At 45.0% G+C, this 27,174-nt stretch overlaps 1 pseudogene; it reads right to left on the bottom strand.

The window, feature by feature from the left end:
* LOC150028809 (uncharacterized) lies at nt 1–26,990 on the bottom strand (annotated as a pseudogene).
* Nucleotides 26,991–27,174: the final 184 nt, after the last annotated feature.

The following is a 27,174-nucleotide window of genomic DNA, read 5'->3' as shown; positions in this document are numbered from 1 at the left end:
TCACTCCATCATCATGGTTAACTTTTGCTCCATGAACTTTATTTTATCTTCCAACATTGCAAACCTTTGACTTGCTTGAGCAGCTATTTGAGTTGCTTGATCGACTCTTTCATTTGCTTGCATCACTTGTTGATGAAGTTATTCATTATGAGAAAAGTAATCATTGGAAGGAGCAAGTATTGAAGGCTGGGTTAGGGAAGACACTCCATGGCAAATGTTGGAAGCCAAGTCGGCAATGCCATAACATCGACCTCTACTCTTGCCTTCAACAACATCCTTCCAACATTGAAGTTTTGTTGTTGGATTGATCGGTTGACTGTTGGAAGTTGATCCTTCAGAGTTGTCTGATTGGAGGGCTTTCAATCGCTCATGGTAGGTTTCCTAGTTCATTGTGAAAATTGTAAGTGGGACAATAATATTAGAATGTATGGCTTTAAACTAGAGGAGGGGTGAATGGTTTAAAGAGGGATTTCGAAAACTTTTAAGCCTTAAATGAAATTGCTTTGAAAATATATTGATAAAGTAATAATTTTTTCAAAACATAAAGCAAAAAACACAGCACCAGGAAAACAATCGGTTGTTTTGAAGAAACAATCAGTTGTTTATACCAGTTTGCAAATATCAAAACTGAATTTAAAGAGTTAAGGGATAAAGAAAATGCACACATAGATTTATACTGGTTCACTCTAAACTCAGAGCTACATCCAGTCTTCTCAGAAACCGCTGAGGAACACCACTAAGTAATCAAACCTAGATCACTTACAACACAACCAAGAAAGTGACCTTGATCCCCTCAAGAAACACACTTCTCTTGGCCAACACACCAACACTAAGAATGCTGATCTTGATCCCCTCAAGAACACACAACACTTCTCAGCAAACACACAAAGTTTCTTTCAACAGATACAAGGATTACACTTGTTACATAAGCAAATATGAAATCAATACAAACAGAAATCCTAGCTTACACTTTTTGATCAATCTCAAAAACTTAGCAATCTCAACTCTTTCAAAACTCAAAATCAGTGAAAAACTCAAATATGTTTTTTTGTATTTATCAAAGTTGTTGTTTGTTATCAAATCTTAACAAACTATTAATTGCCTTTAAAGATTGGTGAAAGCATTAAAAATTGGTGCGTAAACAGTTAGAAAAACATTTAATGCTCACAAACCATTTTTCTGTTATGGTACCAAAACAAACAATCGGTTGTTTCCTCGAATCAATCGGTTGTTTTGGTTTTGACAGCTCAACCATTTGAAAAACAGTTTTCAACATTTTCTAAAAACGCTTAAGTATAAAACAATCGGTTGTTTTTCACTTAGTTTGAAAAACACTTTTCTTTTAAAAAGATTGAGAATTCCTATGCTTTGGATTCAATCAAGAGTGGATTACAAAACTCAACCTACCCCAGATCCTACCTAAGACAACTCAGCAACAGCAAGCACAGCCTAGCCTTCAACATTCTTCAAAGGGTTTGGATTCTTCAAAGCTTGAACACCACTTGGTTCAACAATCTCCCCCTATTTGATGAAGACAAATCCCTGGTGCTTGTGTTTGATCTGATTGAATCTCAAGCAATACTTGCAAAAATAGCATATCTACCATCCAATGCTTCTTATAGCAGCAAGTTAGATTTTCACACATTTAAAACATAAAACCTGATAAACAATTGGTTGTTTACTCGAAACAATCGGTTGTTTCTATCAGCAGGAGTAGAAACCAATTTTATATCAGAGGTTTAAACAAATTTAAACAGTTTCAGATAAGGATACACATGAACAATTAATTCTCCCCTATTTGTCTTCACAAATAGACTTTAACATGTAATTAAAATAGATTTAAGAGAGATTATTAAGATCAAGGATACCTAACTCATTTCTTAGGAAGAAGAACCTTTCTTTTGGTAGTGGTTTAGTGAAGATGTCAGCTAACTGCAGTTTGGTCTCCACAAACTTCACTTCACAGTTCCCATTGTTACATGATCCTTGATGAAATGATGCCTTATCTCAATATGTTTGGTCCTAAAGTGCTGAATCTGATTTTTGGTAAGATTGATGGCACTTGTGTTATCACACATCAAAGGTATTTTGCTGATCTTCAATCCAAAGTCAACAAGTTGTTGTTTGAGCCACAAAATATGTGCACAACAGCTTCCAGCAGCAATATACTCAGCCTCAATAGTAGAGATAGCAACACAAGCTTGCTTCTTGCTATGCCATGAGATTAGGCTTGAGCCAAGAAGGTGGCAAGTGCCACTTGAGCTCTTTCTATCATAATCCAACAGATGATGTTCCTTTGAGATATTTCAGAATTCTTTTTGCAGCTTTGAAGTTGACTCTTTAGGATTTGCTTGATATCTAGCACATAGACACACCGCAAACATGATGTACGACCTACTTGCTGTTAGATATAGCAAAGAGGCAATCAATCCTCTGTATTTGGTTTGATCTACACTCTTTCCAGCAGAATCAGCATCCATGTAGCAGCTTGATGGCATTGGAGTGCTTGCTTCTTTGCAGCTTTCCATTTCAAATTTCTTGAAAATCTCCTTGCAATACTTTGATTGACATAGAAAGATCCCATCCTTTGTTTGCTTAACCTGCAATCCAAGAAAGAAAGACAATTCTCCCATCATAGACATTTCAAACTCACATTTCATTGCAGCCACAAATTCTTCACACAAACTATCTTGTGTAGCACCAAAGATGATGTCATCAACATAGATTTGCACAAGAATTATTTCTGAATTTGACTTTTTGATGAAGAGAGTCTTGTCTACCATTCCCCTTTCATAACCATGAGATAGCAGAAAGTTGCTAAGCCTCTCATACCACTGCCTTGGAGCTTGCTTCAGTCCATACAAAGCCTTCTTCAACTTGAAGACATGGTTGGGATGTTGATGATCTTCAAAGCCCGGTGGTTGATCCACATACACTTCCTCATTGATGTAACCATTCAAGAAGGCACTCTTGACATCCATTTGGAAGAGTTTGAAACCACTCATACAAGCAAAAGCCAACAGCAGCCTTACAGCCTCCAACCTTGCAACAAGGGCAAAGGTTTCACCATAATCTATCCCCTCCTCTTGATCCTTTGGCAACTAGCCTTGCTTTGTTCCTTTTGATCACACCATCTTCATCCAACTTGTTCCTGAACACCCACTTCGAACCTATAATGTTCATTTCATCTGTTCTAGGGACAAGAAACCATACCTCATTCCTTGCAAACTGATTCAACTCTTCATGCATAGCTTCAACCCATTTCTCATCTTTGAGACCTTCATCAATTGAATTTGGTTCAATTTGTGAGACGAAAGCTGTGTGCCTGCAGAAGTTTGAGATGGAGCTACGTGTGGAGACACCTTCCTTTATCTACCCTATGATGTTTTCCACTGATAGATCTCTAGGAATCCTCCACTCTTTGGGCAACTCACTCTGTTGCAGAATTTCAATTGGTTGTTTCTGCGAATCAACCGGTTGTTTTTCTGCACAGATTTCCAGCTTCACCAAACTGATGCTCTGTTCACCCTCTTCAGCACTGATCTTCGGGATTTGGATGTTTCTGCGATCTACCTCATCAAAGACAACGTGAACTGACTCTTCTATAGTCATCAACCTCTTGTTGTAGATTCTGTATGCATGACTTGTGAGAGAATACCCTATGAAGATGCCAAGATCCGCTTTCTCATCAAACTTCCCCAAGCTTTTCTTTCCATTGTTGAGAATGAAACAACTGCAGCCAAAGACTTTGAGATGATTGATGTTAGGCTTCCTTCCATTGAAGAGTTCATATGGAGTCTTCTTTAGAATAGGCCTAATAAGCACTTTATTCATCACATAACAAGAAGTGCTCATTGCATCTGCCCAAAAGTACTTAGTAAGAGATCATTCACTAAGCATTGTCCTTGCTAGCTCTTCAAGAGACCTGTTCTTCCTCTCTACCACACCATTCTGTTGTGGAGTTCTTGGTGCAGAGAAATTGTGCAAAATCCCCATCTTTTCACAGAACTTGCTAAACTTCTCATTTTGGAATTCTCCTCCATGATCACTTCTAATAGAGCCTATGTTGTTGTTCTTTGTATTTTGCAACCTTCTTGCTAGCTTCTTGAATGCAGAAAAGGCATCACTCTTTGATTCCAAGAAAAGAGTCCAAGTGAACCTAGAAAAGTCATCAACAATAACAAGAGCATAATAATTTCCACCAAGGCTCATAGTTCTTGATGGTCCAAAAAGATCCATGTGAAGAAGATCAAGGGGTTTTAAAGAAGAAACAACATTTTTTATTTTAAAAGAACTTTTCACTTGTTTCCCTTTTTGGCAAGCTTCACAAATATGGTCCCTCTCAAACTTGAGCTTTGGTAGCCCAATCACAAGATCCCTTGAAATTAACTTGTTCAAGTGATTCATGTGAATATGAGCAATTCTTTTATGCCAAAGCCAAGATTCATCTTGTTTGGATAGAAGACAACCAATTGAGCATGGTGAAGAGATATCTAAAAGATACACATTATTGACTCTCTTACCTACCAACATTACCTCTGTAGTGTTGGGTAAACAGATTTCACATGTGTTTGACTTGAACATCACTTGATATCCCTTGTCACATAGTTGGCTAATGCTCAACAGATTGTGCTTTAGACCTTCTACATAGAGCACATCATGGATGACCAACATGTCTTTGTCTCCTATGGATCCTCTCCCAAGAATCCTTCCCGTGTTGTTGTCCCCATAGGTGACCTCTTTTCATGCAATAAAAGCATGTAACAATCGGTTGTTTCGATGGTCCAATCAGTTGTTTTTCTGGCATTTTCGAAAATGATTTTGAAAATTGTACCGTCCCGTACCCGGGCGTTGACTAAGTCAAAGTCAAAGTCAACGCGAGGCGTCGCCTAGCTGGAGAGACGCCAAGAGGAAACGTCGCCAAGGCAAGGCGTCGCCTAGGTGAAGGCGTCGCCTCGCTGGAGAGACGCCAAGAGGAAGCGTCGCCAAGGCAGGGCGTCGCCCAACCAAGGTGTCGCCAGATCAAACAGCGCTAAAGTAAGGCAATCGCGGTGTGGTTCCCCGATACCCATGGGTAGGAAAGACCATGGAGGGAGCAATGCCGTGGGAAGGCCTCAGGTCCCAATAGCACGAGGCAGTGGTAAAGAGAAGGAAAAGGTGGCTTCAAGGCCATAGTAATAGTACCAGTGAAGGGCAGCCTGACTCGTGAAGTGCTCCTGCCGCCCCAGAGACGCCTGTGGGGCAGATACGACTCAAGAGGAAAGTCACGCCCAAGGCAACCGGGTGCAGAGTACAAAAGGAAGGCAGATACGCTCTCAAAGTAAGTGACTAGATACTTGGGGGCATGAGTTGGCACCCTAAAAGTCACCCCTAGCGCAGTAGCACTCCCAACAGGAGGACTCACACGTAGAAACGTCCCCAGGTGGGCAGGAGCGCCCCCAGATGGGGTCATGGCGTCGTGAGGCCCTCCACGTGTACGACAGCCATGCCAGAATAGAAACACCTTTCAGTCAGGTGCCAGGTAATTAAAAGTCATTCAATACAGTTTCCCTTTTGAGCATTCAGGTACTATAATGGCTCCCGAGCGTTTCAACGTCTTAAATGCGCTACGTTTTCTAATTAAGCGCTTTAATGAGTGCGTTACGTTTGTGATTAAAAGCGCTTTAAGACGCTTTAAATGCTTGGGTAGTTTAAATAGCGCGGAGAATGTTGGAAAAAGGGTTGGAACTTTCGGCAAATTTACCAGAGAACTCTCTAGTTGCTTGCTCGTGCTTTAAGGTTACGTACAAGTGACTGGGGAAATATTTTTGCCAGAAGGAGACAACACACAAATATACACAGTTCTTTTACCACCTTCAGAGTACCACACGCGGTGCTCAGACACGTAGGTGGGCAGTTTTTGGTGTTTCTTGCTGGCTGACTTGAGCGTCGGAGTGCAAACGGCCGCTAGGGCGCCTCTTTGTCCTCTTTTTTGCAGGAATCCACAGGCAATCAGTGGGAAGGAGTCCCTAGCTGACGGTTGAGGTCGCGCACGAAGACGTCCCGGTGAACCGGACGGAACATTTGGCGCCCACCGTGGGGCCGATATAAAACATCAGTCCCATCACAAGTTCGAGAAAATCTACCAAGTTACAATAACGTTGAAGGAGGTTGGAGTGACAATGCCCCCCACCAGACGAAGAGCAGCACACGCAGCCCCAGCAGACCTATCCATGCAGCAAGTCCTGGAAATAATGAGGGGGCTGCAGCAGGACATGGCAGATTCGAAAATGGAGCAGGAATGCATGCAGGCAAACCTTGACGCCTCGCATGAACGGAACGAAGAGCTCCACCGTGTGAATGAGGAGTTGCGCCAGGGCCTGAGAAACGATAGGAGACGACCTGGGCAAGACGAAATGGAGAACCACTCCCCACCAAGGGAGTTTTCCACTCCTTTCTCGCAGGAGATCCTAGACGCAGCGATCCCAAACACGTTCGCGGGACCCAAGGTGATCTTCATCGGGATGGAGGACCCAGAGACGCACCTGGCTGCATTTCACACGCAGATGGTCCTGATAGGCGGTTCTGATGCTGCCAAGTGCAAGCTCTTCATGAGCACCCTGACCGGGATGGCTATGGACTGGTTCATTAGCCTCCCAGAAGGTCATATCACATCTTTCCGCCAATTGTCGCGATTGTTCCGAGAACAGTACTTAGCCAACAAGGCCCCGCCGCCGGTCTCCTATGATCTGTTCGACGTAAAGCAGTATCAGGGAGAGACCCTAAAGGAGTATATCAATCGCTTCGGAGCCCAGGTCGTGAAGGTTGGCACGACAGAGGAGCCTATGATCGTGTACGCATTTGTAAAAGGCGTGTGCCCCGGCCCCTTCGGAGAATCCATCATCCGTAATCGCCCTAGGACTTTCGCTGAATTACGGCGCAGGGCGGTAGAGCATATTGCATCGGAAGGGGAGGTCTGTGTGAAGCGCACCAGCGCCGTGCCCTCACGCCCGAGGGGACCGGCGCGTGTTCAACCCGTCAGAGTCAATGAGACCACGACGGGGAGAAAGAAGCCAGAGGCGAGATGCCCCTACGAGGCCAGAAAGCCCCAGCCCCGGGGCCCAGCAGGAGGCGAACGCCCCGCTAGAGAAAGAGCAAGACCGGCGAGGTACAACTTCGTGGTTGAGTTGAAGGATTTAATCGCCGTGCCCAACATAGCTGAGAGGCTGAGGAGACCGGCGAAGACTGACAAGGTGTTGGGGCCCCGTAAAGACTCTTGGTGCGAATTCCACGAGGCTTTCGGGCACCAAATCGATAATTGCCTGTCGTTGGGTTACCAGCTAGATGAGCTGGTGAGGACTGGGTTTTGAAAGATTATGTCGCAGATACCACAACGACCGCCACCTTGCCGCCGCCGGCAGAGGAGCCAGCACACGAGATGCCAGTGCTTGGCGAGGTCCACACTATTGCTGGAGGTTTTTCCGGCGAAGGACCCACCGCCTCCCAGCGGAAGAAATACGCGAGGGGGGTGAATTCAGTCGAAGAGAGGCTCTTGGGGGAGCCTTGGAAGTCAGATATTGTGTTCACGAGAAGAGACCTCCGGGATGTGGTACCCCACGACAACGACCCCGTTGTCATCTCAGTCGTCACAGCTGGAAGGAAGGTCCACAGAGTGCTCGTTGACCAAGGGAGCTCGGCAGACGTCATGTTTCTGTCGACCTTTAATAAGTTACGGCTGTCCCCTGATCTGTTGAGTCCCTATACTGGGTGCCTGTATGGGTTCGGGGATAACCAGGTAGAAGTCCGGGGGTACCTGGAGTTGAGAACTACGTTCACAGACGGAGAGGCCTCCCGCACCGAGGGCATTCGGTACCTCGTCGTGAACGCTAATTCCGCCTACAATATTTTGCTGGGCAGACCGGCGTTGAACCGTCTGAGCGCGGTGTCCTCCACCCGTCATATGAAGATGAAGCTGCCGGACCTCAGTGGTCGGGTGATAGTCATCAGGTCAGACCAGGAGGAGGCGAGGAAATGCTATGAAAACAGTCTGAAAGCGAAGAGAGGCGTATTCATGGTGTATGAGCGTCCGCCAAGCGTGGACGCGACGATGATTGAGGCGACGCCCGTTGGGCCGATGCCCGAAGCAGATGTGCCAATGGAGGAAGGCCCTGACGCCGCGGCGCTCGCGGAAGAGGCGGCGCCCGTCGTAGATAATAGCAGGGAACAGCCTGCAGCTAACGCCATAGAAAGGGAGATTGGCGGCAAAACTTTCAAATTAGGAAGTTCGCTAAGCCCAGAGGAACAGGAGGGGGTGGCAGGAGTGATTTCACGCCACCTGGATGCCTTCGCATGGTCTGCCTCGGATATGCCAGGCATCAACCCCGATTTCCTGTGTCACCACCTCAGCATGGACGCCACGGTCCGCCCCGTGTGTCAGAGAAGGAGGAAGTTCAATGAGGAACGACAACAGGTGGTGAAAGACGAAACGCAGAAGTTGCTGAGCGCTGGCCACATCAGGGAGATTCAGTACCCTGAGTGGCTCGCCAACGTCGTCTTGGTGAAAAAGGCGAGCGGAAAGTGGAGGATGTGCGTTGACTTCACGGACCTGAATAAGGCATGCCCAAAGGACTCGTATCCGTTGCCCAGCATCGACGCCTTAGTAGACAGTGCGTCCGACAGCAAGGTGCTAAGTTTCTTGGACGCCTTTTCAGGGTACAACCAAATTAAGATGCACCCAAGAGACGAGAGCAAGACTGCATTCATGACCGAGACATGCAGTTACTGCTATAAGGTGATGCCCTTCGGGCTGAAAAATGCGGGCGCCACATACCAGAGACTAATGGACAAGGTCCTGGCGCCAATGCTTGGGAGGAATGTGTACGCTTATGTAGACGACATGGTGGTGGCGTCGCAAAATAAGGTGCAGCACATGGCAGACCTGGAAGAGCTGTTCCACACAATATCCAAGTACCGCCTCAAGTTGAACCCCGAGAAGTGTGTTTTCGGGGTAGAGGCCGGTAAGTTCTTGGGTTTTCTGCTCACCGAGAGGGGGATAGAGGCGAACCCCGACAAATGTGCGGCTATTATCGCCATGCGGAGCCCGACATCAGTTAAGGAGGTGCAACAGTTGACGGGGCGGATGGCGGCGCTCTCGAGGTTTGTTTCGGCCGGAGGAGAAAAGGGGCACCCATACTTCCAGTGCCTCAAGAGAAACAGTCGCTTTGCATGGACTGATGAATGCGAAGCGGCTTTCATTAAACTGAAGGAGTACCTGGCGACGCCACCAGTCCTCTGCAAGCCGGTAACGGGCGTGCCCCTCCGGTTGTATTTTACTGTAACAGAGCGGGCCATCAGTTCCGTGTTGGTCCAAGAGCAGGACCAGAGTCAGAAGCCCATCTACTTCGTAAGTAAGGCCTTACAGGGGGCTGAGACGAGGTACCAAGCACTAGAGAAGGCGGCGCTGGCGGTAGTGTTCTCTGCTAGGAGGCTCCGTCATTACTTCCACAGTTTTACGGTGGTGGTGATGACCAATCTCCCTATACAAAAAGTGCTGCAGAAACCCGATGTGGCAGGAAGAATGGTACGCTGGGCAGTGGAACTGTCAGAATTCGACATCCAGTACGAGCCTAGGGGATCCATCAAGGGGCAGGTGTATGCAGATTTTGTAGCAGAACTTTCGCCCGGAGGTGAGCAAGAGGTGGAAGCGGGTTCGCAGTGGCTGCTCTCGGTTGATGGCTCTTCAAACCAACAAGAGAGCGGTGCAGGAATAGTTTTGGAGGGACCCGACGGCATACTGATCGAGCAGGCCTTGCGTTTTGCCTTCAAGGCAAGTAACAATCAGGCAGAATATGAGGCCCTGATAGCAGGAATGCTCTTGGCCAAGGAGATGGGCGCACAGAACCTCCTGGTGAAGAGCGATTCTCAGTTGATTACAGGACAGGTGTCGGGTGAGTTCCAGGCGAAGGACCCACAGATGGCAGCGTATCTAAAATACGTCCAGTTGTTGAGGGGGGCGTTCAATGCTCTTGAGTTGATACACGTCCCGAGGGAGCAGAATGCCAGAGCTGACCTGCTCGTAAAGCTGGCCAACTCAGGCAAGGGGGGTAGACAGAGGACAGTGATCCAGGAAACCCTCAAAGCTCCGCGTCGTTTCGTGGAAGACAACAGGGTGGATGTCCTCCAGATTTATACATCAAGGGGAAGGCCGAGGAGTCATTCCTCTTTGACCCAAGATACGCAGAGGGCGCCCCGCATCAGCATATACGCGGGTGTGCCTGAAGAAGAGCAGATGCAGGTCTGCGTTTTGTCCAGGGGAGACACCTGGATGACGCCCTATAAACGATACCTGGCGGATGGGGCTCTTCCAGTGGACCCTGAAGAGGGTAAAAAAGTCAAAAGAAATGCCGCAAGATATACTTTGGTGGATGGGGTGCTGTTCAGGCACGGCTTCACTCACCCTATCCTAACATGCGTCAGTGGCGATGAGTGCACCAGGATAATGGCGGAGCTACACGAAGGCATCTGCGGAAGCCATGTGGGAGGAAGGTCCTTAGCCTCCAAGGTAATACGCGCAGGTTTCTTCTGGCCAACAGTGAAAGAGGATTGCGCACGGCACGCCCAGCGGTGTAAGCAATGCCAAAAGCACGCCGACTGGCACAAGGCGCCGCCAGAAGAGTTGCGGTCCATATACAGCCCGTGGCCTTTTCATACATGGGGAATTGACATCTTGGGCCCTTTCCCACTGGCAATCAGGCAAATGAAGTATCTGATCGTCGCCATCGAATACTTCACTAAGTGGATAGAGGCAGAGCCCGTGGCACAGATCACTGCGCATAAGGTACAACATTTTGTGTGGAGAAACATTGTGTGTCGCTTCGGCGTACCTAGGCGCCTGATATCTGACAACGGGACCCAGTTTGCCAGCCAGCAGTTGAGAAATCTGTGTGCTGAAGTAGGGATCAAACAGGTGTTTGCATCAATTGAGCACCCCCAGACTAATGGGCAGGTAGAATCGGCAAACAGAGTTCTGCCGAGGGGGTTAAAAAGAAGGTTGGAGAAAGCCAAAGGGGCGTGGGCGGAAGAGGTACCAAGGATCGTATGGGCCTATCACACCACCCCCCAATCCTCTACTATGGAGACGCCTTTCAGTTTGGTTTACGGGTCGGACGCGATGATTCCAGTAGAAATACATGAAAGCTCACCACGTTTTCAAAACTTCGTGGTGGAGGAGTCCAATGAAGAGAGGCGGGTAAACCTCGATCTGCTAGAAGAGGCCAGGGAAGAAGCGAGAATAAAAGCTGAAGCGATGAAGAGAAGAGTAGAGCGGCAATATAGCTCTAAGGTAAAGCCGCGACAGTTTCAGGTGGGCGACCTAGTGATGAGGAAAGCCCACCCATACGAGTTGGAGAATAAGCTGTCTCCCAAGTGGACTGGACCCTTCAGGGTTACTGAGGCTAAGGGCAATGGTTCGTACAACCTGGAGACCTTAGATGGAGGCCCTATCCCGTGCAGTTGGAATGCAGCCAACTTAAAATTTTATTTCAGTTGACTTATGTAAGCAGTATGTAACAATTTAGTTGAAGGGGACGCTCTTTTTCCCTTTCGGGGGTTTTTTAACGAGGTCACCCTAATAAAAGGAAAAACCAGTTGAGAAAAAGAAGTGCCTTGGTTTTCAGCCTTTATTTTTCCTTGTCAGAAGTAATGTGATGCGTCGCCCAGGTCTTGGCGTCGCCAAGAAAGAAGGCGTTTCCCAGGTCATGGCGTCGCCCAGAAAGAAGGCGTCACCTAAGATAAGGGCGTCGCCCAAGTGAAGTGAAGGCATGCATCGTTGGAAGAACGAGACGAAAAGAAAGCGCGCAGTACATGAAGCATATGCAAAGTAAAGTAGCGTTACAAAAATCAAGTATGACATTGAAAAATTGTTGTTACAAGCAATGTTCAGTACAATGGGAACAGCACAAACGACACAAACGCTACAAATCATGCAAAAACACGAACAGGCCATTTCTCAGCGCTCATCAGAGTCATCACTGGAGGAAGGCGAAGCCTCTTTTCCAGCCCGCAGCGCTCGAGTAAGTCGTGTCCTCTTTTCTTGGTTTAGCTTCGAACCTGCACCAGGGGAAAAGACGTGTTAGAGACACCATGAAGAAAGACAGGCACAGTTAGAAAGCAGCGAAGGTCGAGTTTCCTGAGGCAGTGGTTCTTATGTATGTAATTCTCAAGAGTCCCAGCGTTGAACTCCAGGCTGATCACCGTAGCAGAGTCAAAACCTCCCGCCTTAGCAAGAATCCGGCAAGCTATTTGATCACTTGGAGCTAGATTCTTGAGGGGTTTGGCTTTGAGGACCTTTTCCTCTCTCACCCAGTACAGCGGAAACCCATCCAGGGCGTCGGGAACAAGATCAGTACGGCAGATCTTGAAGAACCGGCCTTTCCACCCCGTGAACGAGCTTTGAAAGGGTGTGAAGAGAACTCTTCCGGGTACATTGCTGAGAGTTACCCAGAGGTTGTGTCTCTGCCTCTTCACCTCAAAGAAGTGAAGAAAGAGGTCAACCGAGGGTGCACAACCCAAAAACCCGAAGAGGACATCGAAGGCTTTGACAAAGGCCCAGCTGTTGGGGTACAACTGAGCCGGAGCGACGTTGATCTCCGACAGCAGTTCCTTCTCGAACCAGGAGAAGGGTAAGCGCACCCCGATGGTCTTGAACACCACCTGGTAAAAGTAAAAGAAAGGGACCCCGTCGTTGGCCCGTTCGTCTCCACATACTGGCTCCCCTAGAGTGCAGGGGAGCACGGCGATGTCGTCGTCATGCCTCCTCGCGAAGGCCCGGTGGTCATAGGAACATGACTCCCCTTTGTGCTCCCGTATGGCCCTGGTAGAGAGTAAGCACGAACACTCGTCAAGAAGTTCATTCGAAGCCCAAGGGTACAAGTCTTTGGGACGAACTCTGGAGGAAGCAGCGTGAGATGACATTCTTTAACAAGATTAGGACTGCCAGAAATGCAAGAGTTGAGTGAGGGGAGCAAAGACTAGAACAACCCTTCGACAGAGAAGAAAGGGTGCAAAAAGGAAGGGTGCAAGAAGAAAGAACGCAAGTAGGTTATGAAGAGTGAGAAAATGATGAAGATAGTTCCAGAGCTTGAAGAGTTAAATAAAGCGGTTAGAGCGCCACACGACGTGAATGGATGCCCGCACGATTGATACACGTGGCAGAAGATGAAAGGATGACGCTGGCACCACTGGTTTAAATCAGAAAACGTCGTATCAGCAGAATATCCAGTGGTACGATGCGCCGTCGAAAGTGAGTCAGGGGTACAGCAGGAGTCAGAAAATGGAATGACTAGATGCCCCATCAACCATACAAGCAGCGCCACGTGGATCAAGTCGAATGACGGAATGTCCCATCAGCTATACAAGGAGCGCCACGTAGATGGCACAGACAAAGCCTTGGGCTTTTCGCTGCCATCAGGCATCGACCAAGGCAAGAATCAAAGTCAATGTCGAAGTAAAGGTAACGCCCGAGGCGTCGCCCGGAAGGATGTGAAGGGCGACACCAGCGTGAGACGTCACGGGCGTCGCCAACCCAAATATCAACCGGCGTCGCTTCCCCGATACCCACAGGTAGGAAAGACTGTGGAGGGAGACGAAAGTGAAGGAAGCAGAGTTAGTTACTGGCGTTGTTTCCCCGATACCCACGGGTAGGAAAGACTGTGGAGGGAGATAAGATCGCCAAATGCCAGCGAATTACTGGTAGGGCGTTCCCCGATACCCACAGGTAGGAAAAACTGTGGAGGGAGACGAAATCAAAGAAGGCAAAGCTAGACACAGGCGTCGCCTCCCCGATGCCCACAGGTAGGAAAGACTGTGGAGGGAGACGAGACCGCCAAACGCCAGCAAATCACTGGCAGGGCGTTCCCCGATACCTATGGGAAGGGAAGACCATGGAGGGAACATACCCCCCCCATAGCACTCAGCGTTTTAGACACCCGGGGACGATACGGTGCTGCTGTAGCAGGCCTCTCCTTAGGCGTGGGCGCCGAGCGTTGAGGATCAGAGAAAGGACCTTTCGGTATCAGAGACGTCCCGTGGACGATGTGGCATCATTAAGTGAGCCTCTCCATGGGCGTGAGGGTTGACGTGCAACCTTTCCCAATCATACAAAATCGCCCAACAAAGTGAAAGAAATGGGCGAAACACAGATAAAATAGTCGAAGCGCGTGAAGGGAAAAGATGAGAATGAGATCGCATAAGCAGAATCGTATGTGGCAAGATTATAAAGGCAATCATACGAACATCCCAAATCAGTAACAAGAGTACGGATAGTTCAAAGAATTACAAATTTTAACAGATAAAATCAAAAAACGAAGGTAAAGAATAAAGGAGTCAAGCTCGAAGGGGAAGGTGGCGGGTGAGAGGCAGCGGTTTAGTCATCCAAGTCCATGGGCACGACCTTCCCGTCGACGACGTGGTGTGTGGGGTCGCAGTTCGAAAGGTTGATGCCAGGATTCTCGCAGGACGCCTGGGTCAGGGCCTCTTGGAACCCCTCCTCGAAAGTACCCGCCATCTCCTGGATAAGAGACTTTTTCTCCTTCTCCAGCTCCTCAATGGCGGCATCTCCAGAGGTCACCTGCTTCTCCAGAGCCTCTTTCTCCACGCGAAGCCGGCTAACCTCGACCTGTAGTTTGTCGTAGTCAGCTCGGAGAAGGTCCATAACTTTGGTCTGGGTGGCCATTTCCCCCTCCATCCGCTCCATCTTGGCAGCCTGTTCGCAGCAGCGGTCCTTCAGGTCCTTTTGAGTTTCCGCATCCGCTTTGACCAATTCCTGAAGACCTGTTACCTGTACTTGGAGAGCAACCTCCCGAGTGTAGAAGCCAGCCTGGAGCTCCAATGCCTCTGCCAGTTGCCTCTCTGTTTCTGCTTTGGACTCTTGTATTTGTTTCAGAGAAGTTTGATAGGCTTCGTTCTGGCGTCCCAGGGTCCTCATTTCCTCTTCCAGGGTAGTTGCCTTTGTTTCCAAGGCCTGGAGAGTTTGAGCTTGCAAGACCGCGTTTCTGGCCTGGGAGCGCCATTCAAGAGCCACCGCCAAGAAGGCCCCCAAGTAGAAAGGCATGCCTTCCCTCCTGTCGGTACCCTCTGGCATACTCCCGCCACTGAAACCCCTCATCAGATGCATGATTGGAGGAGGGATGGCGATGAAATCGGGGGCGGCAGCGCCGGGAGCCGGGGAAGCAGTGGTTTCTGGCGGCGGCGGAGGCGGGGCAGACTCGGCGCCTTCGCCCTTTTCCTCTTGGAGTGTCAGGGGAGGGAGTGAGGTTGCACTCGGAGGGTTGTCCATGAAGGGGTTCCCTCCCTGCGGCGACGTCTCTACCAGAAGAGGAACCCGCGCGGATTTTCTTCTTCTGAAGGGTGCCACGCCTTCGGAGTCCTCATCATCTGATAGAATCTCCAAAACCCTTTTTTCCTTGTCAAGAGGGGTTGGAGCTGGTGACGAGGCTGCAGCTAGGGGAACGGCGGCGATAGGCGGAGGAGAGTTGGGAGTTGGAAGCGTTTCAGGACCAGGTGGAGATGACGGAGGCGGGTTAAAGGGAGCTTCAGCAGTGAGGGGAGGTGGCGGTGACACGGTCGGTGGGGGAACAGGATCGGCAGCAGGGGTGGAGGAGGCGCCCGCCCTGGCGGCGCGTGCCTCCTTCATTGCCTTCGCCAGCATCATTCTCTTGGAAGCGCCCATCACCGATCCTACATCAAGACAGGCCAAACAGCAAGGGTTAGTACTAAAGCAGCTATGCGAATTCACGATACATGAAGAGACGTGAAATGCAAGTAACATTGTACAGCGTAAAACGAGCATAATAGTATGGGGAAACAAACACTCGATGGCAGGCTGTTCACAGCAAGAAAGATGAGGGAAGAACCCCTTACCAAAATAGGTTGTCAGGGCGTGAGCATTGTACTCGCTAGCGACCAGCTTCAAGGTATCAAAGACGATCCCCAACCCCGCCAAGGCTTTGCTTACCTCCCTATCGGCGGGAGATAGCTCCTCCAGGGTTTTGGCCCTGAGCAATTTAGGGCGCTCCGTCCAGTAAAGGGGAAAGCCATCCAAAGCTGTAGGATCGTGCTTGGCGCTGTACACCTTGAAGAATTTCCCTTTCCAGTTTTTATAAGAATTCTAGAAAAGGGATAGGAGGATCCTGCCTGCGATCCCGGAAAAGCTTACCCAGAAGCTTTTCCCCTGTTTCTTCACCTCAAAGAAATGTAGGAAGATGTCTATAGAAGGGGGAATGCCCAGGTATCCACAAAGAATTTGAAAGCCCCTCACGAATGCCCAGCTGTTGGGATGAAGCTGGGCGGGGGCAGTGTTGATTTCAGTAAGAAGCTCTCGTTCGAAGGGAGTGAACGGGAGACGCACTCCTACGCGCTTGAACACGGTCTGGAACATGAAGAAAAAGGGTTTCCCCTTTCTAGGTCTGTCGTCCAAACAAACAGGTTCCCCAGGCCTGCCGGGACGGACGGAAATATGGGCGTCGTGGGTGCGGCAGAAGGCGTTAAAGTTGTACAAATGAGGATCCCCCCGGTGAGCTTCCAGGTCCTGGAAGGAAGTCAGGCTGGTGCACTCACTCAGGAGCTCGTCGGGGGCCCAGGGGTAGAAGGCTTTGTAGTTGGACTCGGGGGTCGTGGGAGAAGGATCAGGCTCCGCGTTCGTGCGCGTCATGGTGAAAATAGATAGCTGGAGAAAGAAGAGAAGAAAAAGGGTTTAGCAAGTTTCGCCATGGCAAGAAGGGGAAAGAACCCCAGGAAGCGTCACCCACGCGAGAAAAATCAGAGGAGGAAGAAGAAGCGGAGAAATGCAGTAATAACGAGAATAACAACAGTCCCAGGCAGTTCAATGAATCCTATAATGCGATGAAAGGGAAGAGTCGTGAATGCTCGAGATCGTACCTTTGTTCTTGGAGTGGAGGCAGTAGACGAGCGCAGCAAGGAGAGAATCGCGATTGCAGAAGGGATTTTGAAGGCGATGAACAGTGTGGAGTTACAGAGTGGATGAATGTAACAGTAGGGTAAGCGCGGGGCTTGGAGTAACTTAAACGTTACATCTCGCAACTCGAGAGGCGCTAACCTAAGGCCGTGGGATCGCGCCACGCGTCAGAGGATCAATTACCCAAGGGAAACGCAAAGGTCCCTAGAGGATGGCCGCGCGATGGGCCACGTGGCGCGCGATCAAGGGTAGCCCAAAAGGTATTATCATCCTCATTTCAGGGAATGTCCAATCAGTCATTAAGAATGCCCCTGTGGTTCAGAAAATGTCACTTCAGTAATTCGAAAAATTGCTGAGTCAGCAGAGAATGGCACGTCACCGGGAGGGCACGTGGATGGCGTAGGCGAGGCTTTAGTCTTTACGCTGAAGACAAGTCTTCAGCTTAAGACTGGGGGGCTTGTGTACCGTCCCGTACCCGGGCGTTGACTAAGTCAAAGTCAAAGTCAACGCGAGGCGTCGCCTAGCTGGAGAGACACCAAGAGGAAACGTCGCCAAGGCAAGGCATCGCCTCGCTGGAGAGACGCCAAGAGGAAGCGTCGCCAAGGCAGGGCGTCGCCTAAGTAAAGGCGTCGCCCAACCAAGGTGTCGCGAGATCAAACAGCGCTAAAGTAAGGCAATCGCGGTGTGGTTCCCCGATACCCATGGGTAGGAAAGACCATGGAGGGAGCGACGCCGTGGGAAGGCCTCAGGTCCTAATAGCACGGGGCAGTGGTAAAGAGAAGGAAAAGGTGGCTTCAAGGCCATAGTAATAGTACCAGTGAAGGGCAGCCTGACTCGTTGATGTGAATGTAACTACAAGAACACATGATTCTTGACATTCTTAGGAGCAACTTGAGCTGGATTTGAAAGGCACTTTACTTTAGAATTGGATCAATGTTCTAAATTCAAGAACTCACCAAAACTTAGCACCAACCAAGACTCATATGGAAGTCCATGTATTGTCAAATTGAATCAAACACAAGGAATGAAGAACAAGAATTAAAAACTGGACAGAATTGAAAAGCTAGCTACTGAACCGAATATAATAAATGGAAACCAAGCTGAAAACAGAAATGTAAACGGTAGAAAAATGAAGGAAAACACTAGGAAATTAAGCTACCGAATGGAAATTGGACAAAAGGAAGAAGAACACTTATAGAAGAAGATGCTTGCTGGATTTTGAGAATTGGAAGAAGCCATTCACGCCACTTGGAACCTTGAACCAAGATAAGTGATGGAGTGCCACCACTTGAAGCTCACCAAAGCTCACAAGATAAGGCAAAGAAGAAGAAGACTCAAAACTCACAAATTCTCACCAAATTTGAGTATAGTCTCTCTACTATAAAATTCCAATCTGAATTGTGAAGGACCTAAGCCCTCCTTTTATAGGAGTAAGGGCTGGTCATTTACATAGCTTATTCCCTAAGCTACCCAAAAAACTCCTAAGATCACACCCCCCTTACTAAGCTCACTCCCCAAGCTTCTAGAATTTGCTAAGCTAAAGCCTAAAGATGCTTTTACAAAAGAGGTGTCTCATGTTTCCCTCTAAGCACCTTTCTAAACATTATTCTATATTATTTACAATTTAAAAGAAACTATAAAGAGAGATATTTAATATGAAGCCTATTATTTGAGAGTTTGTAGACTTCTTTATCTTTAGGCTTGATCTTCTCTTTGACTTCTTTTAATTTGTGAGAAGACTAGAAGGAAGAACTTCAAATGTGTAGGTGAAAATCCTCTTCCTTCATTAATAAAATCCTCTCCTAGTGGATATCCATCATACTCCCCGAGTTGGAGAGAATTCGTCCACGAATTCAGTACTCCTGCATAAAACAAAGTCAGTTTGCTATTATATAAGAGAAGACAAGAAGAAATGGGCAAACATGACTTATCACTTTGAAATGTTGGGAGTTCAGAAAAAGATGGTCTATACACAGACCATGTTGGAAAAGATTGTTTAGGAATGATATTATTTGGTAAAATAGGAAATATGAAAAAATCATCCTTAACATTCTTTATCCAATATGGTGTGGAAGTAGGAACCTTAGGTAATGAAAATGAGAAAGAAGAAGAAGACCTTGTAGGCGTAGCACGAGTCAACAAAAGTGATTGAGTTGAGAAGGTATTAAGACTCGGTTTATCATGTACTTCAATTTCCTTTTCATTTTCTTTTTGAGTTTCTTTGGGATTGGTCCTATATGCTAGACGATGTGGTAAAGAAACCCTGGGCATTAAGTCTATTTGGTGTTCAATCCCTCTTAAAGGTGGTAAGCCTTTAGGAGGATATTGAATCACATCTTCACAGTCCTTTACCAAATTGTCCAAACATGTGGGACTATCCTTAGCCGACTCACAGTCAATAGTCCTAGGAATAGCTAAAAAAATAGGCTTTTGAGTAACTACTACCCTTTTAACTTGTTGTGTGGACATGAGAAGGCTTCTCTTGGAATTTTTTATATCATTTTCTTTCTCTCTTTTTTCTCTCATTTTAACTTGGTCCTCATGTACTTCCTTTGGAGAGAGAGACTTAAGAGTGACTTTGTGTCCATGGAAGTGAAAAGACATTTTGTTGGTAAAGCCATCATGAAAAACTTTTCTATCAAATTGCCATGGCCTACCTAAAAGAATATGTGTGGCTTCCATTGGGACAACATCACACAAGACCTCATCTTTATATTTACCAATAGAAAATGTAATGAGGACTTGCTTGTTAACAACTATCTCACCCACCTCACTCAACCATTGTAACTTGTAGGGCTTGGCATGAGAGATGGTAGGCAATCCAAGTTTGTCTACCACTCTTGTGCTTGCCACATTCGCACAACTCCCCCCATCCACAATCAAAGAGCATACTCTATCACTAATAAGACACCTTGAATGAAAAATATTTTCTCTTTGAGTTTCATCAAAAGGTTTTAAAACTTGTCCAAGCATGCATACTAATAGGTCACCCTCATGTGGGCTTTCACTTTCACTCTCACTTGGGGATCTAGAAGGTGAGGAATGTCTAGAAGATTCGGACCCATGCTCACTACTATCTACCCCATCATGCATATACATAGCTCGTTTAGAAGGGCAATTAGAAGCAATATGTCCATAGCTTAAGCATTTAAAACACTTCTTACTAGACGATTTAGGTGGTGATTTAGGCCTAGAATTGGAAGTGGAAGGCTTAGACTCTCTAGGTTTGAAAGTAGAGTCCTTAGAAGGGATATTTGAAAAAGAGTTATTTTTATTTTTCCAAGAAGAGTGGTAGTAGTTATCCTTAGAAGAATTTTTGAAAGCATTTTTCCTTGCAAGTTGATTTTCAATTTTGCTAGCAAGGTGCACCACATTTTCCAAAGAAGAATATTCTTGTAACTCTACCACGTCTTGAATGTCCCTTCGAAGGCCACTCACAAACCTAGCTATCTTAGCTTCCTCACTCTCATCCATATTAAGTCGAATTAAAAGCGTGTCTAGTTGTTTAAAGTAATCATCCACACTTAGCGTGCCTTGATGAAACCGTTGGAGTTTCAACATTAGGTCTTTCCTAAAGTGTGGGGGTACGAATCTAGCGCGTAAACATGCTTTCAAATCGTTCCAAGAGACCACGGGCGGCCTCTTGTGTAGGTCAATGTCCATGAGGTATTGATGCCACCATTGCATGGCATAGTCCAAAAATTCTAAAGAAGCTAACTTAACCCTATGCTCATCCCTAACCCCATTTACATCAAAAATTTGGTCAACCTTAGCCTCCCATCCTAAGTATACATTGGGATCACTATCACCACTAAAACTAGGAAGTTTTACATTTGGAGAACAAGGGCCAGCCACATGTTGGCGCCTCTCTTCATGGTGATGATGTCTTGGCCTTGGATTATCTTCATAATAACCATGGGAGTGCCTTGAAGAATGCCGACTAGGAGGAGGAGTTCTTCTCTCACGGTTTTGATGCATTTCTTCTCGGTTTAACTCCAAACTTTGGAGCCGTGCTTCCATCTTCCTTATCACCTCAAGATAGTGAGCATTGGATTGCTTGGCATTCTTTAAGTCTTCATAAAGGGCTGCCTTTTGTGGTGAGCACGGTTTGGAGGATTCTCCACTAGAGAAATGAGCCATGAGCAGAAAATACACAAAAACAGCAAACAAAAACAGTGAAAGAAACTTGTTAAACAATTAAAAACAGTGAGATATAGGTTGCTGGAAAATGCCCAAGAAAGCACTCAAACCACTCCAAGAAAATATTCTGTCCTCAACCAAGCCTTGCTTGTGAAATGGAGTAGCTTCAAGTGAAATATGTTACAGCAAACCAACTTACTTAAGAACAAGTCTCCACACAACTTTAAGAAGAACAAAAAGACAAGCAAGAAAAAGGTGTAAACAATAAAAGCTAAACCAAAAACAGAGAGTAATGTATGACAAACTAGAAAGAATATGAATGAAAGACAATCAAGAAAAATAAGGAACTCAATGAATAAAGAAGGCACACAAAAAGAGTCCTAAAGAAAAGTGCTAGAGTAGATTAAAGAAAACAGAAAACAGCTACTGGAATTTTTTTTTTTAAAAGCAAACTGTGCTATGTTTACAGATTTAACTGTACCGATTGAAAGCGAACTGGAATGTGAAAAATTAACCACAGAAACTTCAATGTCTTAACTCAAAAATGGCACTGGAATGAGGTAAAAACAGTAAGCCAATTGAGAGAAATAAATTTTTCAAAATTGCTGCCCAATTACCGTATTCTTTTCGGCAGTATTGTACACTTTTCGTATTTTATTTATCATTTTTTGTGTACTTGGAATTTTTGAGTGATTCTTTTTTCTATGCTTTTGTAACACTTTGAAGTGTGTAAATCCAAATTTTCAGAAATTTCCTATGAGCCAATTAATTGCAGTAAATTGAAAACAGTAGCACGTTTGTAAGAAAACAGAGGAGCCTATTTAGGAATGAAAAACAGTATGATGAACTAGCAAAGACATAATGGAAATTGTGTAAAGGAACTTGTATAGAATGAAAATACAAGCATGAACTCAAATCTAAAAAGGAAAATGCACAAAGGATCAAGCAATAAAATCAAAAAACAGAAAGTAAACCAAAGCAAGAAACAATTAAAGCAATAAAAGTACTACTAGAAGTAATGACAATTATGGAATAACATGACTAAGACAAAACTTGACATGATTACAAAATTAAAAGACATATAACAAGATATAACCACAAGTGAAAGGAAGCTTAAGGTCAGCTCTAGGAAGGAGAATGCCATTCCAAAAGAGCAGCCATACTCATATGAACAATGAGTGCTAAAGTCCTTTTCACAAAAACATGGTGTAACAAAAGAAAACAGCAAGAAAACTCAAAATAAATCCTAAAACAGAATGGTAAACAACTTGAATTAAAGAGCTCTTGAAAGTGAAGTGCAATACAACTCAAGAATTAAGCAAAAACAAGCCTAGACTCTAGATACCACATGATGTGAATGTAACTACAAGAACACATGATTCTTGACATTCTTAGGAGCAACTTGAGCTGGATTTGAAAGGCACTTTACTTTAGAATTGGATCAATGTTCTAAATTCAAGAACTCACCAAAACTTAGCACCAACCAAGACTCATATGGAAGTCCATGTATTGTCAAATTGAATCAAACACAAGGAATGAAGAACAAGAATTAAAAACTGGACAGAATTGAAAAGCTAGCTACTGAACCGAATATAATAAATGGAAACCAAGCTGAAAACAGAAATGTAAACGGTAGAAAAATGAAGGAAAACACTAGGAAATTAAGCTACCGAATGGAAATTGGACAAAAGGAAGAAGAACACTTATAGAAGAAGATGCTTGCTGGATTTTGAGAATTGGAAGAAGCCATTCACGCCACTTGGAACCTTGAACCAAGATAAGTGATGGAGTGCCACCACTTGAAGCTCACCAAAGCTCACAAGATAAGGCAAAGAAGAAGAAGACTCAAAACTCACAAATTCTCACCAAATTTGAGTATAGTCTCTCTACTATAAAATTCCAATCTGAATTGTGAAGGACCTAAGCCCTCCTTTTATAGGAGTAAGGGCTGGTCATTTACATAGCTTATTCCCTAAGCTACCCAAAAAACTCCTAAGATCACACTCCCCTTACTAAGCTCACTCCCCAAGCTTCTAGAATTTGCTAAGCTAAAGCCTAAAGATGCTTTTACAAAAGAGGTGTCTCATGTTTCCCTCTAAGCACCTTTCTAAACATTATTCTATATTATTTACAATTTAAAAGAAACTATAAAGAGAGATATTTAATATGAAGCCTATTATTTGAGAGTTTGTAGACTTCTTTATCTTTAGGCTTGATCTTCTCTTTGACTTCTTTTAATTTGTGAGAAGACTAGAAGGAAGAACTTCAAATGTGTAGGTGAAAATCCTCTTCCTTCATTAATAAAATCCTCTCCTAGTGGATATCCATCACTCGTGAAGTGCTCCTGCCGCCCCAGAGACGCCTGTGGGGCAGATACGACTCAAGAGGAAAGTCACGCCCAGGGCAACCGGGTGCAGAGTACAAAAGGAAGGCAGATACGCTCTCAAAGTAAGTGACTAGATACTTGGGGGCATGAGTTGGCACCCAAAAAGTCACCCCTAGCGCAGTAGCACTCCCAACAGGAGGACTCACACGTAGAAACGTCCCCAGGTGGGCAGGAGCGCCCCAGATGGGGTCATGGCGTCGTGAGGCCCTCCACGTGTACGACAGCCATGCCAGAATAGAAACACCTTTCAGTCAGGTGCCAGGTAATTAAAAGTCATTCAATACAGTTTCCCTTTTGAGCATTCAGGTACTATAATGGCTCCCGAGCGTTTCAACGTCTTAAATGCGCTACGTTTTCTAATTAAGCGCTTTAATGAGTGCGTTACGTTTGTGATTAAAAGCGCTTTAAGACGCTTTAAATGCTTGGGTAGTTTAAATAGCGCGGAGAATGTTGGAAAAAGGGTTGGAACTTTCGGCAAATTTACCAGAGAACTCTCTAGTTGCTTGCTCGTGCTTTAAGGTTACGTACAAGTGACTGGGGAAATATTTTTGCCAGAAGGAGACAACACACAAATATACACAGTTCTTTTACCACCTTCAGAGTACCACACGCGGTGCTCAGACACGTAGGTGGACAGTTTTTGGTGTTTCTTGCTGGCTGACTTGAGCGTCGGAGTGCAAACGGCCGCTAGGGCGCCTCTTTGTCCTCTTTTTTGCAGGAATCCACAGGCAATCAGTGGGAAGGAGTCCCTAGCTGACGGTTGAGGTCGCGCACGAAGACGTCCCGGTCAACCGGACGGAACAAAAATCTATCTTGTTTGTTTTGTGGGTTAAAATCCAATCCAGCTTTTCCAAAAACACAGTTTTGAGATGCCAAGACATTCTCAAAGTTGGATTGACCATTGGAAAGCTTATCCACAATTTTAACAAGATAGTAGACCTTCTTTTCAAGATTTTCGCAATTTTCACAAACAAGAGTATCACACTTGCAAGAGGAGTTTTTGTAAACAATTTCAAGGTTTTCAAAATATGTTTTTGAATTTTCTAATTCCTCTTCCAGTGATTTGACTTTGTTTTCAAGCCAGCTATTCTTTTCCTTTAACTGATTGTTCAAGAGGGCCAATTGGTTGGCTTCTTCATGCGTTTCTTGAAAGGCTTGAAGCAATTGACCATAATTTTCAGAATTTGATGAGTTAGATGAACTTACACTGCTTGAGTCATCTTCCTTTCTGGCCATGAAGCAGAGGTTGAGGCTTTTATTGTTTTGCCTTCTTTTCCTTCTTGCTTGACTCTTTGACCTTGCCTCCTTTTGTTCATTGTTTCCATGAGCAGCCTTGAGTGTGTCCCACATCTCTTTAGCAGTTTTGCATTTTGATACCCAGAAAAACTCATTAGTATCTAGTGCAGAAGCTATGATGTTTTGAGCAGTACAATCAAGCTTGGCCATTTTACATTCATCATTGGTCCATTGAGACCAAGGTTTTGCAATGAAAGAACCATTCTTTTTAAACTTTGGAATGTAAGGACCATTCTCAATTGAATCCCAAATTCCTTGATCAATAGATTCCACAAAGATTTTCATTATGGCTTCCCAATACTTGTAATTCAATCCACAGAATAAAGGTGGTTTGTAGATTGAAGCACCTTCCTCAAAAGATTGTTTTCCAACCATAGAAAAAGGTTTTTGGATCAACTTGAATAACTTTCAAGAACCAAGCTCTTGATGCCAATTGTTAGAATGTATGGCTTTAAACTAGAGGGGGTGAATGGTTTAAAGAGGGATTTCGAAAACTTTTAAGCCTTGAATGAAATTGCTTCGAGAATATATTGATAAAGAAATCAGTTTTTCAAAACACAAAGCAAAAAGCACAGCACCAGAAAAACAATTGGTTGTTTCGAAGAAACAATCAGTTGTTTATACCAGTTTGCAAATATCAAAACTGAATTTAAAGAGTTAAGGGATAGAGAAAATGCACACATAGATTTATACTGGTTCACTCTAAACCCAGAGCTACATCCAGTCTTCTCAGAAACCACTGAGGAACACCACTAAGTAATCAAACCTAGATCACTTACAACACAACCAAGAAAGTGACCTTGATCCCCTCAAGAAACACACTTCTCTTGGCCAACACACCAACACTAAGAATGCTGATCTTGATCCCCTCAAGAACACACAACACTTCTCAGCAAACACACAAAGTTTCTTTCAACAGATACAAGGATTACACTTGTTACAGAAGAAAATCTGAAATCAATACAAGCAGAAATCCTAGCTTACACTTTTTGATCAATCTAAAAAACTTAGCAATCTCAACTCTTTCAAAACTCAAAATCAGTGAAAAACTCAAATCTGTTTTTCTGTATATATCAAAGTTGTTGTTTGTTATCAAATATTAACAAACTATTAATTTCCTTTAAAGATTGGTCAAAGAATTAAAAACTGGAGTAAACAGTTAGAAAAACATTTAATACTTAGTCAAATCACAAACCATTTTTCTGTTATGGTACCAAAACAAACAATCGGTTGTTTCCTTGAATCAATCGGTTGTTTCGACAAAACAATCGGTTGTTTTTCACTTAGTTTGAAAAACACTTTTCTTTTAAAAAGATTGAGAATGCCTATGCTTTGGATTCAATCAAGAGTGGATTACAAAACTCAATCTACCCCAGATCCTACCTAAGACAACTCAGCAACAACAAGCACAACCTAGCCTTCAACATCCTTCAAAGGGTTTGGATTCTTCAAAGCTTGAACAACACTTGGTTCAACAAATAATAAGTTAGAAATATAAATCATGTATACAAAAGTAGAGTAATAACTTACGTAAGTGTGTTTGGCACGACTATCTACCAAAGTCCATTCTTCTTAGTGTGTGTGGCTATGAATAATTCGTCGGGTTGAACCGACCGACCAAATTTTCATTCCTAAAATAAATGGAAAAGTTACCAACATTAGATATTATCTACTAAATTTAGGCTTATGCAAAAAAATATAGATACTTACTAGGCCCAATGTAATGTCAAGGTGTGATTTACGACCAGTAGAGTGCAATGCCGCACCTCGAGTCGATGACCTATTCAATTTATTTTGGATTGATTGTTCTTTGAACTTTTTTAAATCCCAATAGTCCAAAAGACCAATCCATGCTTGTTCACTAATCCAGTTAGGTCTAGTCGCTTTCATCCTAGCTTTACCAAGCATATCAGAAAGGCGTTTTCTCACCTTTGACTCCTATACTTTTCTAATTTGCCACTCATCATGAGGGGCCCAAGTCACTCGAGTATGTAAAAAGAACAACAAAATTTAAATAAAAGTTGATGAATATAATAAATGCTTAAATGGAAATGAGTGAAAATGTTATGTTAAGATTACCTTAAATTCAGTCCACCATTTAAGTTGGACTTCCTCTGGTGTTTCGTCGTAGTGATAGTAAGGACCCCTAAATTGTGACCTAATTGCATGCCCAATTGCCTTAGTAGCACAATGATTAGGTGTCCATATGCAAAACATGCAAACCAAAATGTTAAACATGAAGTATAGCAAACAATTCACAATAAAGTTCAATGTGATCATAAACTTACCCTAGTTCTATTGCAAGACGACCATGCATAGATGTGTGAACTCCAAACCTAGTATTGTTATGTTTGATAACAGAACCATCCCTTCCTCTAGTCCTAGGCATTTCTCCTGAAAA

The sequence above is a fragment of the Phaseolus vulgaris genome, chromosome 3, assembly GCF_051622355.1.
Source record: "Phaseolus vulgaris cultivar YP4 chromosome 3, ASM5162235v1, whole genome shotgun sequence".
NCBI classification, from domain to species: Eukaryota; Viridiplantae; Streptophyta; class Magnoliopsida; order Fabales; family Fabaceae; genus Phaseolus; species Phaseolus vulgaris.
This window is presented reverse-complemented; position numbering and strand designations above follow the sequence as displayed.